This window comes from Cebus imitator, unplaced genomic scaffold (assembly GCF_001604975.1).
Source record: "Cebus imitator isolate Cc_AM_T3 unplaced genomic scaffold, Cebus_imitator-1.0 Scaffold56, whole genome shotgun sequence".
NCBI classification, from domain to species: Eukaryota; Metazoa; Chordata; class Mammalia; order Primates; family Cebidae; genus Cebus; species Cebus imitator.
In genome coordinates, this window is record NW_016107371.1 from 2,311,755 (window position 1) to 2,326,408 (window position 14,654).

The following is a 14,654-nucleotide window of genomic DNA, read 5'->3' on the forward strand; positions in this document are numbered from 1 at the left end:
CAAGAGAGAGGTTCTGGAGCCTGCAGGGCTGCGTGGTCAGAAGGAAGTGCAAAGTGGAGTCAGAAGACGCAGGTTTGAGTCTCAGCTGCCTTGCTGACTAGCTGTGTGATCCTGGCAATTCAGGAAACCTCTGTAAGCTTGTCTTCTGATCTGCCAAATGGGAATGCTGCTGTTAATGTCTGCTTCTTGAGACTTTGGTGAGCTAAGGTATATAATGGGTTTTTGTTTGTTTTAAGCTAGAGAGCCTTATAAGTGGTTCCATGTGGTCATTTTTCTCCCTACACTGAATCGGCTTGCATCTAAAAGCAAGGTCACTTTAAGAGGGTATCTGGCATGGCTTGCTCAGCAGGAATTCCAGCCTGCTCAAATTCCTCCAGGCAGCTCTGGGGTCCCTGGGGAGGAGGTACAGTACCTGATGCCTGAGTGCCCCTTCCGAGGAAGCGCGGCCTTATGCACAGGCCCTCACTTCTCTCCCACGTGACCTCACCACCCTAGCTACACCTGGTGGGAATTGGGATGGGCCCTGTTCCCAGAGGAGCCGACCAGCCGACCAGCCAGCAGCTCCCCATGCCTGCCTGGGGTGAGACACGAGAATAGGGTCTGGAGGGAGGGAACCTAAGGCACATTCATGCTGACTTTCTAGAACTAAATTAAATGGAAATACTTCAGCTGTTACAGGAAATATCTGCACCATTTACATAGGGCATAAACCCAGTAAATGTCTTTGTAACTTTACTTCATGCTCTTCACTAAATAGCGTGTACACCAAATAACCAATGGAAACCTCTAGAGGGTATTTAAACCCCAGAAAATTCTGTAACTGGGGTCTTGAGCCCCTCTGCCTGGGCCCACTCCCACCTCACTTTGAATAAATCTCTGCTTTTGTTGCTTCATTCTTTCCCTCCTTTGTGGTTTTGTCCAATTCTTGTCCAAGATGCCAAGAACCTGGACACCCTTCACCGGTAGCAAGAGGGCCATGTGATGGAGAACGTGCCCTTCTTCTGCAAGCAAGGCCGGAGTCACAGAGACCCGCTTAAAGTGACCTTGCTTTTAGATGCAGGCTGATTAGTTGCAGAAGCCCAGCAACTGGTGGGGCGGAAGACTTGGTGACAGTGTCTGGGTGGCTTATGGAGCCCCTCACAGCCACAGGTGGTGGCAGGAAATGGGCAGAGGTGCCTGGTGCCTAGGGCGGAGGTGCTCTCCGCTGCCCTTGTCAAGCTGTTTTCCAGTTTCTTTTTTTGTCTGTGTTCTTGTGTGTCTCACAATGCACTCCCACTGGCTAAAGTAACTCTAGAGTGTGGCCGTGTCTTGCAGCTTAGAGGAGCCTAATTGTCATGGGAGACTCTCAAGATCTCTCAGGAGGGAGTGGAGTTTTCTCAGAATATAGAGCATCAGCTAAAGTGAAGCATGGAAATAGGGCTAATGTCTGTTGACTGGGGACTGGTGAGCGGGATCATGGCCCCTCCACACACAATGAAATCCTGCAGCTGGAAAACAGAGCAAGGAAGTTCTTTGTGTACTGATAAGGAGCGATTGGCAAGATCTTTTCCTACGTAAAAAATGTGAGCTTCAGAATGGTGTAGCAAAATGAAACTCAGAAAGTATCTCGATAATATTACACCTCATCTAATGATGCTGGTCGCCTATGAGGAGGGGAGCTGGGGGCCTGGGGCAGTGATAAGACAAGAAATTTTCACTAAACATTGTATAATAATTTTCCTAAATCTTGAATCATGAAATTCAGTCACCTCTTTAAACAATCAAATCAGAAAAAAAACCTATTAAGAACATGACCTATAAAGTGGAGCAAGTCCTGTGCTTGTGCTTGCCTCCACAATTTATCTCCGGGTGAAGTTCAGTAAGTTACTCAACCTCTCTGAACTCATTTGCTCATTGTAACATAACGACAGTAATAATACCTGCCTGATAGGGCTGGTGCCAACTGGTTATTCTTTTCTTTCTTTGTCTCTCTTTCTTTCTCTCTCTCTCTCTCTTCCTCTTCCTTTCTTTTTTCCCTTCTTTCTTTCTTTCCCTTTCTTTCTTTCTTTCTTTCTTTCTTTCTTTCTTTCTTTCTTTCTTTCTTTCTTTCTTTCTTTCTTTCTTTCTTTCTTTCTTTCTTTCTTCTTTTCTTTCTCTTTCTTCTCTCTCTCTCTCTCTCTTTCTCTCTCTCTTGCCCAGACTGAAGTGCAACGGCATGATCTTGGCTCACTGTAACCTCTACCTCCTGGGTTCAAGCTATTCTCTTGCCTCAGCCTCCACAGTAGCTGGGACTACAGGCGTGTGCCACCACACCCAGCTAATTTTTGTAGTTTTTAGTAGGGGTGGGTTTTCATCCTGTTGGCCAGGCTGGTCTTGAACTCTGGACCTCAAGTGATCCGCCCGCCTCGGCCTCCTAAAGTGCTGGGATTACAAGTGTGGGCCATCATGCCTGGCTGTCATTACCGATTTTCACACAAGGCATTTTTCCATTTCCCATTTTCCTCTTAGCCTAATAGCAGGTTCCTTAAGCTACAGAACTGCAAAGCACTGGCATCTGTTGTTTGCAGTTTTCCTTTTTTTTTTTTTCGGTCAGGTACTCTCCCTAAGATAAGAGCCATGGAGGTTGTGCCAGATAAATTAAAACCAGCCTCTACTGTCCTCAGAATTAGCTCTTCTATTTGGAATAGACTCATTGTCTTTGGACCTAGCCCATGCCTGAATCTCTCTTTCTTTAAAATGAGTTCTTTTCCCAGCCCCTTCTTGGTCTCTTTTGCAGTTTCCTATGGATTATGTAAGCACTTCTAGATTCCCGGTGAACAGTTTACCTTAAGCTATTAAGACATTCATTATTATTATGGCACCGACTTCCCATCATCTCCAATCACAGTATTTTGTGCATTGTGGTCACTGAAGCGTGACCAACATTTCATTCCTGCACAGTGATGCCTGTAGGGCTTGTGGACTGGACGTCTAGGGCCATGCTCTGCTCTGCAGTAGACAGGGAGCACCCAACCAAGTCAGTTCCTACCTTCCTGGCACTAGGGAATGCTATCTTGTGTAGCTATAATCTTAGCTTTGTTTTTGCCTTTGAATGGATGAGCCTGCTGCATTTGCAAAAGCTACAGGAACATGATTGTGGAAAGGAAAGTAGGGTCTGTGTGACCAGCTGTCTGCCTTTCCCTCCGTGGGAATGGGTGTTAAAACATTTCTGGGCTCAGTAAGTCTGGAATGGGACCCAGAAATGTGCATTCTAGTAACTATTCAGGTGATACTTAAAGCCACAGGTAGGTTTTTTATTTCATTTGTAATTTGCTTTTTCCATCTTTTCTTTAAAATGTGTCTGCCGACTCTCACTCTTGGTGGTGTTGTCCCTCCTGGGTCTGCTGATCTCTGACTGTATTTATTAGATCTTCATCTGTGGAAGTCTTCTTGGCTTAGGTTGGGGGTGCTCTCTTTGGGGAAGATTTGCATCTGCTTCTGAGAGCCATTGGTCACTGCCAGCTTGGAACCATTTAGAGCTCCTCGTGAGTTCTGGTTTAATGAAGGTCTTAAGTTTGGCTTCCCCTCCTTGCTGCTGGCCCGAGTGAGGGTCTGGATCATGGCACGTCTACCATAACTTGCTGTTAGGGTAGTTCTGCTCCTCTCTGCTTGCTCACTGCTTCCAGCTACTTGGGAGGCTGAGGTGGGAGAATCACTTCAGCCCAGATGGTCAAGGCTGGAGTGAGCCATGATAGCAGCACTGCACTCCAGCCTGGGTGGCGGAGCAAGACCCTGTCTCAAAACACAACACAACATAACCAAACCAAACCAAACCAAACAAAACCCACCCTTGACCCAGCCTACCCTCATTCACTTTTCTGTTCCTCTTCAGAACCAGATCTCTCAAAATATATGCCTATAGCTGACACTTTTACTTCCTTATTCTCCATTTGCCTTTGCTTTTATTTGGTTTCTAGGGTTTTGTTTTGTTTTGTTTTGTTTTGTTTTAGGTGGAGTTTCATTCTTGTCACCCAGGCTGGAGTGTAATGGCTCCATCTTGCTTGCTGCAACCTCCGCCTCCCCAGATCAAGTAAGTCTCCTGTCTCAGCCTCCCGAGTAGCTGGGATTATAGGTGCCTGCCACAACACCTGGCTAATTTTTGTGTTTTTAGTAGAGATAGGGTGTCACTATGTTGGCCAGGCTGGTTTTGAACTCCTGACCTTAGATGATCCGCCTGCCTTGGCCTCCCAAAGTGCTGGGATTACAGGTGTGAGCCACTGCGCCTGGCCTGGTTTCTATTTTTAGCAAGGTTATTTGCACATATTTTAAAGAGTCAAGAGTTTTATAAGACTTGTTATGAAAAACAACGGTCCTCTTGCTTTCCCCATCAGAGACAGCTACTTACAACTCTTTCAGCTGCTTTTTGTTTTCAGCATTTAGCTCTGTGTTTCTGAATAAAATGCTAATGATCCCTCAATTGTGAGCAGTAGCTACTGACTGCCCCTACGGACGGGGAGGGTTTAGCTGTCGTTCTTTCCCCGTTCCTCAGTGCACACATACGTTCTTCCCATCTCCTACCGTTTCTGCATGGCTACATCGTAATTTTCCTTGGTTCAATAATCCATGTTTACTTTATTTTTATTATATAGTGATACTGAGATCAAAACTATCTAGTAAACTTAGACTACATATTCTTCCTTACATAACTTTTAATTGTCCTTGGGAATAACTTTTTTGTTTGCTTCGTTTTCTACTTACTACCAGTCCAACTTCAAAACGTCTAGATTTATGCTATTAGTTTTGTCCTCTTGAATAATCTCTTCCAAAACCTCTGACTTTCTCCGATTTGGACCTCCTCCAAACTGCCCTCCAGACCTGGTGTAGCACTGTTTCATTTTGTTCTCTTTTTTTTTCTTTTAACTTTTATTTTAGGTTCAGGAGCACATGTGCAGATTTGTTATATGGGTAAACTTATGTCCTGGAAGTCTGATGTGCAGATTATTTAGTCACCTAAGCACTAAGCCTAGTACCTGATAGTTATTTTTTTCTGATCCTCTCCCTCCTCCCACCCTCCACCCTCGAGTAGACCCCAGTGTCTGTTGCTACCTTCTTTGTGTCCATGAATTCTCATCATTTAGCTCATACTTATAAATGAGAACATACGTTATTTGGTTTTCTGTTCCTGTGTTAGTTTGCTAAGGATAATGGCCTCCAGCTCTATCCATGTTACTGCAAAGGACATGATGTCATTCTTTTTTAATGGCTGCATTTAATGGTGTGTATGTACCACATTTTCTGCATCCAGTCTGCCATTAATGGGCATTTACGTTGATCCCATATCTTTGTTATTATGAATGTAACACTGTTCTTTAGAGGTCTCTTCATCTGTCTAGAAATTCTCTTCATCTTTGCCTGGGACTTGGCTCCAAACTTTTCTTTCCTGTTTTGTTGAAAGACATCTTCTAGTTACTTCTGCAGAAGTGCATGTGAGGTAAAATTTTTGAGACCTTGCAAATAAAATTGCCTTTATTCGGATATTTCACTTAATTGATGGCTAGGAATAAAAAAATCTAAGTTTAAAATAATTTATTCAGAATTTCAAAGGCTGCAGCCCACTGTATTCTAGCCTCCAGTCTTGTGATTGAGAGTTCCAAGATATCTGATTCTTTTAAAGCTTTTATTTTTTATTTTTAGAGACAGGGTCTTACTATGCTGCCCAGGCTAGATTTGAACTCCTAGGCTCAAGGATCCTCCCACCTTACCTTCCCAAGTATCTGGGATGACAGACACTTGCCACCATACCTATCTGGCATTCTGATTCTTAATCTTATGTCTGTGACCTATTTTTCTCTTTGGAAGCCTATAGGATCTTCTCTTTGTCCCCAGTGTTCTGGAATTTTATGATGACATTCTTTGGAGGACGTTTACTTTAATCCATTTGACAGTTTAATTCTAGAAAAATTTCTTGAATTATTTCATCAGTGGTTTCTTCCCTTCTGTGCTCTCTTATCTATTTCTGGAATTCCTGTTATTTGGGTGTTAGACCTCCTAGGCTGATCCTCTGATTTTCTTTTCTATATTCTATTTCTTTTGCCTTTTTATGCCTCAGTTTCGTTTTTCTAGCTCTCTACTAAGTTTTTTACTTCTGCCATCATATATTTAATTTCCAAGGGCTTTTTGTGATTGTTGATCTCTAAAGGTTCTATTTTATTTGTATTCTGTTCTTTTTTCAGGGTTGTAGCATCTCTTCTGATCTCTCTGAGGATGTTAAATATAGTTTTCTTCCTCTTATATAGTTTCTATTTTTTCCAAGCAGCTCTTTTGTATTAGAGGCTTTCTTCAGATATCTTTTAATACCTACTGTCTGCTTATCCTTGACTGTGGCAACTAAAAAGCTGATTGAAAGCTTTGTTCACCTGAGTGGAACTTACCTACTGTGACCTTCACAGTAGGTCAAGCTGGCTTGGCTATTTCCTTGGATAGCCCTGATGTATCTTTAGGTGTTTTCTATGGACTGGTTGGTTTTTCAAGGAATCTTTCCTACCTGAGGAGGGAAAGAAGCCTGAAAGTCTCAGCACAGGTAAGCATACAGCCTCTTAGTCATCCTATTTGATATCCCAGTCAAGAGACCCATTGTTTGATCTTTTACAGAGAATGAATCCAGTCTTCCGCCAGGATGGGGAAGGACAATTAAAAGTAATTATATTTGCAGACCCCTACCCTACTCTTAATAGACTAGGGTAAATTTAAATTGCTTTCAACTAATTCTCCTTATTTTGATGCCAATTCTCACCCCCTTGCCCTACCTCCACTTTTAAAGTTTCCTGCTGCCACTAACTCTTGAGACTGAAAACTTTGTGGTGTAAATTGTGTTGGTTTTAAGTTTCCTCACTACTGACTTAGGATCCTGCTTTCTTCAGCCCACTAAATTAGTTAAAACTTCTCCAAATGATTTCCAGCTTTCAAAATTTTGTGGCATTTTTGTCATCTCCCCTTCTTACCATCCTCATGAGTTTATGTTAGGGATAATCACTTTAGTGTTTGTGTGTGTTTGGCTTCAAAAACACGTAAATGTTTTTGAGAGATGCATGTGTTTCCATCTACCCATCAACCCACTCACTCTGGCTCTGACTCCACCCCTCCACTGCACGTTTACCACATTCACCAGTGATGTTCTTGTTCCCAACCCAATGGGCTGTTTTTCATCCTTGACTCACATGAACACTCAGGAGCCTTAATCAAAGCTGAATGCTCTCTTCCTGACAGGTGCTCTTCTCTCGGTTTCTGTGACACTATAGCTTTTCGGATTTGTTTCCTGCTTCTTTGATTTCTCCTTGCCAGCTTTCTTCTCAAGTGCATTTTCCTCTGCCTGTCCTCTAAAGAGAGGTTTCCTCAAAGCATGGTCTCAGGCCATCCTCTCTCTCTCTCTCTCTGTCTACCACTTTCTCATAAGGAAATTGCACACTTTTGATGGCTAAGGCCTTGCATTATGAGCAAGCTTGCTCTCTCAAAACCTTCTTCCCAGAAAGATTCTCAATCTGTCAAGCAAATAGAGGCCACCCAAGCCTTTGTCCAGATATGCTTAGAAATATTTGAATAATTTAGCTTTACCCTTTGCCCTACCAGCACCACCTGCTTTTCTTTAGTTTTCTAATCACCACTATTTCCCTCCTCCCACGCCCCTCCTCCCCCACCCCATCCCCCTAGAATATCCACGTGCATTCTTGAGGTACATTGTTCTTTCTAATGTAGGGCTTATTCAGTAGGGTGCTTTTTAATATATATATATATATACATATTTTAAAAAATCCTAAAGTTTTGTTCTTTTTTGAGATGCTTTGATAAGAGTGACACTACCTGCTTTCTGGCCTCCGTGACAGCAGCAGTTCTCCCAGATTCATTAAGTTGCTTGCTGGTAGCTGAGAACTTGAAATGCACATCAGTAAATTCAACCTTATGAAAGAATGTATCAGGAGACAAAATCAACAATGCAGATAATTCAAACATCTAGCAGCCCACACATCATTTTTACTAGCTTATTTATCTCCAGAGCTGCCAGGTTAACACCCTGTGCAATAAACAAATTCAAATCATCATTCTTATGTTCACGGCCTGTTCCTGGGCTTGGTCATATGACTGTTTATGAGGGAGTTCTCCACTGTGGAGAGAGTATCTTTTTACCCTATTTTCGGTAACTGTTCTATTTTTCTTGATTCTGAATAGGATTACTCACAGCATAGATGCATCTCGGAACTGGAAAATTTTTCTCAAGGCCTGTAATAATTTCTGATTTTCCTCCCATGAACTGTAATTTTAATTGCCCCAAATTCAGGCAGAGGCAGATCAGCCCACCCTAATGGGCAGTGTACCAGGAGCTTCCTGCATAGGGACAACTTCCACCTTCAAAATGCCCTATGGGCTGCCTCAGCTTCTTTTCCACCAGCCCCTGGGCTCCCAGCTCTCTCAGGAGGCAGTGTTTTGCTGGGTGATTACAGTGAAAGACCTGATTGTCCTGCTCCTGTTACCCCTTCTCCCTATTTACTATAATCAGGAAGTCACGTTTTCCATTTAGGATAAAGCAATTACTCTTCTGTTGACTGAAGTCCAGTGAGAAGCAAACTGAGCCTCATTTTCACATTAATGTAATGGGGGCAGGATGGAGAGGCAGCCCGACTTCCTGGTATCTCAGCCTCTCTCTTCTGTATCTATATCCCCTCTCTCGGAAGTATCAGTCATAACAGCAACAACCAAGATGGCACTGACAGAGTAAAGGATTGCAGTCTCTTTCCCTCATCTTGGGGAAATGTTGAGTAAAAGTCACCATCTGCTCCCCTGAGCCTTGTTATGGTGTGACCTAACTTTACACATAAGTGCAACGAATGACCTGTCCCATCCTAAGAAGCAGGAGAACAGATATGAAAAGGACGTTTTTTCCTGCTCTGCCTGGATAGACAAGCAACTCTTTGCAAAGGGAAAGGAGTAAGATGTATCACATGTCTTTAATGATTGAAGATCCAGGTTAACTGTGGTAGAATTAAGGAGAGAGAAAACAAAATGTCCTGAATGCTCTTTCTTTTCTCTCAGACAAAGAATCTCAGTCATCTGGCCTGCTTTGTGCTATATGAAAATCTCTGAGAACCTTCAAGAGGCCAAGGAGCAGTTTTCCTCCATGCTGTATGCCATGGTCAGCAGTTAAAGAGAACATTCTGTTCCACTCCTCCAGCTCTGCCTTAGAAACCCAAGCCCTGTACTCCTGGGCTCCTGGCATTGTACAGCAGCACCAGCAATTTTTTGCCAAAAGCATCAGCCAAAATCTTTTCTATTTCAGTTCCTCTCTTTTCATTGGATTATATTTTTACAGGTGCCTGCTTATTCTCACACTGCTCTTCAGATTCATATACTGCTGTGGTCTGAATGTCTGTGTTCTCTCAAAATTCAAGTTTGAAACTTAATCCTCAATGAGTATCAAGAGCTGGGGCCTTCTGGAAAGTGAAGGTGGAGCCCTCGTGAATGGGATTAGAGCTCTTATAAAAGAGATTGAAGGGAGCTACCTAGCCCTTCCATCTCTTCTGCCTTGTGAGGACACAGTGTTCATCCTTTTTGTCTTCCCACCATTTGAGGATGGAGAAAGAAGGTGCCATCTTGGAAGCAGAGAGCAGCCCTTACCAGACGGCATGTCTGCTGGCACCTTCCTCTTGGACTTCCCAGTCTCCAGGACTGTGAGAAATGAATTTCTGGCCGGACACGGTGGCTCACGCCTATAATCCCAGCACTTTGGGAGGTGGAGGCGGGTGGATCACAAGGTCAGAAGTTCAAGACCAGACTGGCCAATGTGGTGAAACCCTGTCTCTACTAAAAAATACAAAAATTAGCTGAGCATGGTGGCTTGTGCCTATAATCCCAGCTACTTGGGAGGCTGAGGTAGGAGAATTGCTTGAACTGGGACCTGGGAGGTGGAAGGTGGAGGTTGCAGTGAGCTGAGATCATACCACTGCACTCCAGCCTGGGCTACAGAGCAAGACTCCATCTAAAAAAAATAAAAGAGAGAAATGAATTTCTGTTGTTTATGAGTTACCCAGTCTAAGGTACGCTGTTATGGTAGCAGGAATGGACTAAGGCACACATTGTCAAAATCTTCATGAGTTAAAGGTGAAGGTACAATCAGAACTGATGCATGGAATTGCAACCACAGGTCTTGGTAAACAATGCACTATTCAAATTTATAGAAAATGCTCTCTCTCCAAGTCAGAAAGAAGTTACAATCTGCTTTTCCTTTTTTTCTGAAGGGAAGTAAAATTCCATGTTTCTAGACTAAGAGATCTACACCCCAATCTTTCTCTTTCTGACATTTATAGTAACCTTTTGCGAATTACTCAAGACTTCTTTGTTCCAGTGAAAGGAAAGCGCACAGGACAGTATTACTAAGTGGCCTGAGCCATGTTAGAGGTAGATAACAATGATCCCAAAGGTCTTTAAGAAGATATAATGCTATGAGGATGTTTTTATTAAAACCTTCCCTGGGTTTTTGAATTCTCTTTGGAATTAGTCCCGTGGGAATATGCCTTTTGGGATCTATTCTCACTTCTTTTCAGTCTCCTTTTCTTCTATTAAAATCTACAATTTGAAGTTATTCTGTTATTCAAAAATTAGGTTAATCACCTCATCACCACTGGGTTTTCCTCTCCAGGCCATTTCCAGTAGAATGTTGCTCATATTACCATGTGAGAGAACAAATCAGTATTCATTACATCTTATCAATGAGCTAGCGCAACACCATAAGGAAGTGTAGTAAAACCAGACACTGGGAAACACCAGACATTGTTTTGTCCTGTGCTTTAATTTGGGGTATGAGAAGGTGCCACAGGACATTAATTCAGGGACAGAGATAGACTCTTAAGTTTGGCAGTCAGTGAAATAACTTGCTGAATCTCTCTAGAATTAACCTAAGGGAGCCAGCCTCTCTTCTCATGAGAACTATTTATCTTAAGGATTAGTGGAGAATTAATTCTATAGTGTTTAATTCCACGTGTTTCAATTTCTATATAAATTTTTTGTAACATATTCAATTACTTTCTTTTGTTGTTTTTTGCAACATTCCCTTTTTCACATTTTCTAACCTCTTAAACCAAATAAAAAACTCACTCATCTTTTTGCTGTTGTAATGTTTGCTTTCCTTTCTTGTTTACACTCTGTGATGATGTTTACCTGATCTGTCCACATCACCTGGATTCCAGGTGTACTATTTATTCCCTGGGGAAAGCAGTCATTTTTCAAGGCAAGAGATGCAAGAATGAGTTCATGCCAAGTGATATTTTCTGATTTCTTTTTCCAGATGTGGGGAACAAAGTCAGATCTTGTGCTTTTGGGTGCTAACTTTGAGCCCTCTTCCTTTACAGCTAAATGACAATTTGTGGATCAGTGAGGATGTGCCAACTAGCCAAGATCAAGGACCTGGAGGGATGTTCTGTGGAAACTGCTTTAAAATCCTTCAGAGGGAGGGCATGGACCTCCAGTTCTGGCATGCTTGCTGAATCTAGGGCAGTGGGGAAACTTGCTGAGATTTGGCATTCAAGACCAAAGATATTTACCTAGGGTCTGTCACCCTGTTGGCCAGAATTATTGCTACTATTTCCTCATTTATGCTACTTTTTCACTTGGAAAAAGATGGAAACTTGTAAGGCAGTGAATCTATCTTTATTCCTATTCAGATGGTTGATTCTAAAGACAGGTTTAGGCTCCTGCTGAGCCTTCTGTTCTGTGCTGATTGTCCACCTTACTGAAGGCCTCCTTTCTACAGCTCACAGTAGTTGGGTAGAGCCCAGTGATGCCAAGCCACAGGAATGAGTCCTTGGAGGGAGAAGCACTACAGGCCTCTGCTTCAGTTTCTATAGAAATGAGTCAGAGGTGTTACCAGTCACAGGCGTTCTTAAAGCCAAAGACAATTTTATTTTGAGAATCCCATCACATAGTAAATGCCACTCTGCAGTAGTTTTTACAGGTATAATTTACTTCATTACTCTGGATGGCTTTGGCTCAGGCTTTCCAATTCCCTGTTGCAACCTTTCCCCTTAGAAAAAGTTATTTTTGTTTCTTTCAGACTTGATGAAGATAACCAATTCATGACAGTCAAGCTACAGATTCTGAACAGAGGGTTTAAGATAATTTATTACATTTTTCATATTTACATTGAATTTCCAACATTTATTCCTAAAGGTTTAGGAGAAAATTCAATCCCAACTAAAGAGCTGTAACTAAAAAGAGCACAGAGCCAGCAGCCAGAGGCCTCCAGCTCCAGCTGTAACTTCAGCTCTGCCAGAGATAACATTTCCTGTGTGACCTCGGGCAATTCTACAACTTTCTCAGCTATGATTTCCTAGTTGGTAAAAATGAAAGGAATAGATTGGCTGCTCTTTAAGTTTTTCTGGCTTCTGAATGTCTCAGAATCTATGTTGTTATGTAATGGCAAGAAAGAGAATCCATGAAAAAATGGAACTGCTCTGTCAATGATGATTACTTAGAAATGGTGGTTAAAAAATTTATTTGCAGGAAGGTTGTTTGTTAGTAGTAGTAACATCATAAGCATGATAAGGGAAGGAAAAAGAAAAAGAAAAGAAAAGAAAAGAAAAGAAAAGAAAATCTATCTATTTACCAAATTTCTGCAGTGTGCTAAGCAAATTCACAAACATTATCTTATGTGAAAACACATAATAATTTCAGGGATTTCCCACTTAAGGGAGAGAAATGACACCGTTGCTCCTTGCCCCAAAAGTGCTGTGATGGCAACATTCATTGAGTGTTTCTGTGTGCCAGACACTCTTCAAGGCCCTTTACACATACTGACATAATTCATTATCCCCATTTACAGATGCTGCAACTGAGGCATAAAGCGGTTAAGTAACTTGCCCAAGACCATCCACTTAAGTGACAGAGTCAAACTTTAAACTCAGAAAGTCAGGCTCTTGAACTTGCACTTTTAACTGTGTATACTCACCTTGCCTCTTGCCATTCATTCATTAAGCAAATATTTGAACTCTATGAAGATATGAAATTAATCCCTTTTGAAGATTCTAAGCATGTCACCATGTCTTTATCATTAAACTATACACAATAACTATATGTCCTAAACTATACACAACAGATGATCAGAAATGTGTGTGAAATGAGTGATCACACTCAACCTTGGCCAGGTAGTACTTGATAAAGCATCTCTTACATTCGGGAAATGTTCATAATTCCATTCAAATAAGTAGACAGGGCCCGGCAAGAGGGGTCCCTGCTCTTGGCCCCTGCTCTAGGGCCCCACTCTGATTCTCTAGCCCTGGTCCTCTCTATGACCAAGGAATCCAGGGACCACAGAATGCACCTACTTGGAGCCCGAGTCTCAACCCCTTTTAACTCCGCTGTTGGGTACTCGAGACCTTGCAATTCTCTTCTCCAAGCCCCCCAAACCTGTTCGGGTTTGCACTGGAAGCAAACCCCATGAGGGCAGACTGTACCCCCCAGGCACATGCTCCTCAGCGAGAGGGATGGTCAAGGCAGTTATTTGTGGGAGGGGAATATGGACAGACCTTAGACCTGTGGGCCCACAAGGACCTGTGTGGAGCAGCACTGGACTGAGGATAGAAAGAGGAGTGGGTGGGTCACTTCCACCTGTTCTAGCATGTTTAGTGCAGAACTCCAAAGATTGAGAGAACTGTACATTAGAATCTGGCCTTTCAGGTTGTTATGAAGATAACTTGTCAAGATAAGAGGACATCACATGTTTCAATTAAACTTGCTCACTTGGTTTATAGATTTACAATGCAAACATATGGGCATGTGGGTTTCCATTTGGCCCCCGGATACCCCTCCACTTCATCTCATGCTTGCTCTGTTTCCTGTGCTTGCCAAGCTCCAGCTCTTTCAGTTTCTTTCATTTTCTAGATCTCCCCCAGGACTGTGTAACTCAGACACTCTTTCTGGCCTGTCTGCTCTTTGGGTGGTGACATCACAAAGTAGCTGGTTATGAAAGGAGCACTGTGCTGTAGAACTGAGGGAAGCACAGGCTCTGCTAGAGACGTTAAGTATTCTCTCTCCCTGGAAGCTGGTTCTTCTGAAATCAAAATATTCAAGGGGGAAAGAAAAGGGGCACAGGCCATCTTAATTCCAAAGGACTAGGGGAGCCACCACGTCCTGGCTAACTGCACTCCCTCTATCTTACACGTAAAACAAGGTTGAAGAGACCTCCCAGGGTTGTCGCAAAAAGAGAAGCAAAGCCTGCAGAGGAGGCCAGCCTGAGCCCTGGGGTGGGAGCAGGTGCCGGGTTCAGCATGAGAAGGAGGAGACCCTGGGCTCAGTTTCATGAATCTTTTCTCCCTTCTGCATTATGGATTCTGGATAGTACCTGCCAGAGGGATTTTGACAGCTCCACCCTCAACTGAATCATCTTTACCCCAAATTGCAATAATTTAAGTGAGTCAAATTACTACAAAAGATAATTTATTATTCATTCACTGAACATTTACTGAGGACCTATTATGTGCCAGGCAATGTTCTGAACTTGCCCTACCTACTGGATGCTACATACTAAATGTTATAGACAATGTATTCTAGTACATTCTATAAATTATATAGGATATACTGAGTACTATATCTATATTCCTGTGTTTTACATGCTGTATTAAACAGCATGCCCTATAGTCTAAATACAATGGATA

The 14,654-nt window shown here is 42.5% G+C and overlaps 1 protein-coding gene across 1 annotated transcript in view; it reads left to right on the forward strand.

The window, feature by feature from the left end:
• BAALC (BAALC binder of MAP3K1 and KLF4) overlaps positions 1 to 14,654 on the forward strand; it is a 132,925-nt gene that overhangs the window by 31,389 nt on the left and 86,882 nt on the right. The window lies entirely within an intron of this gene.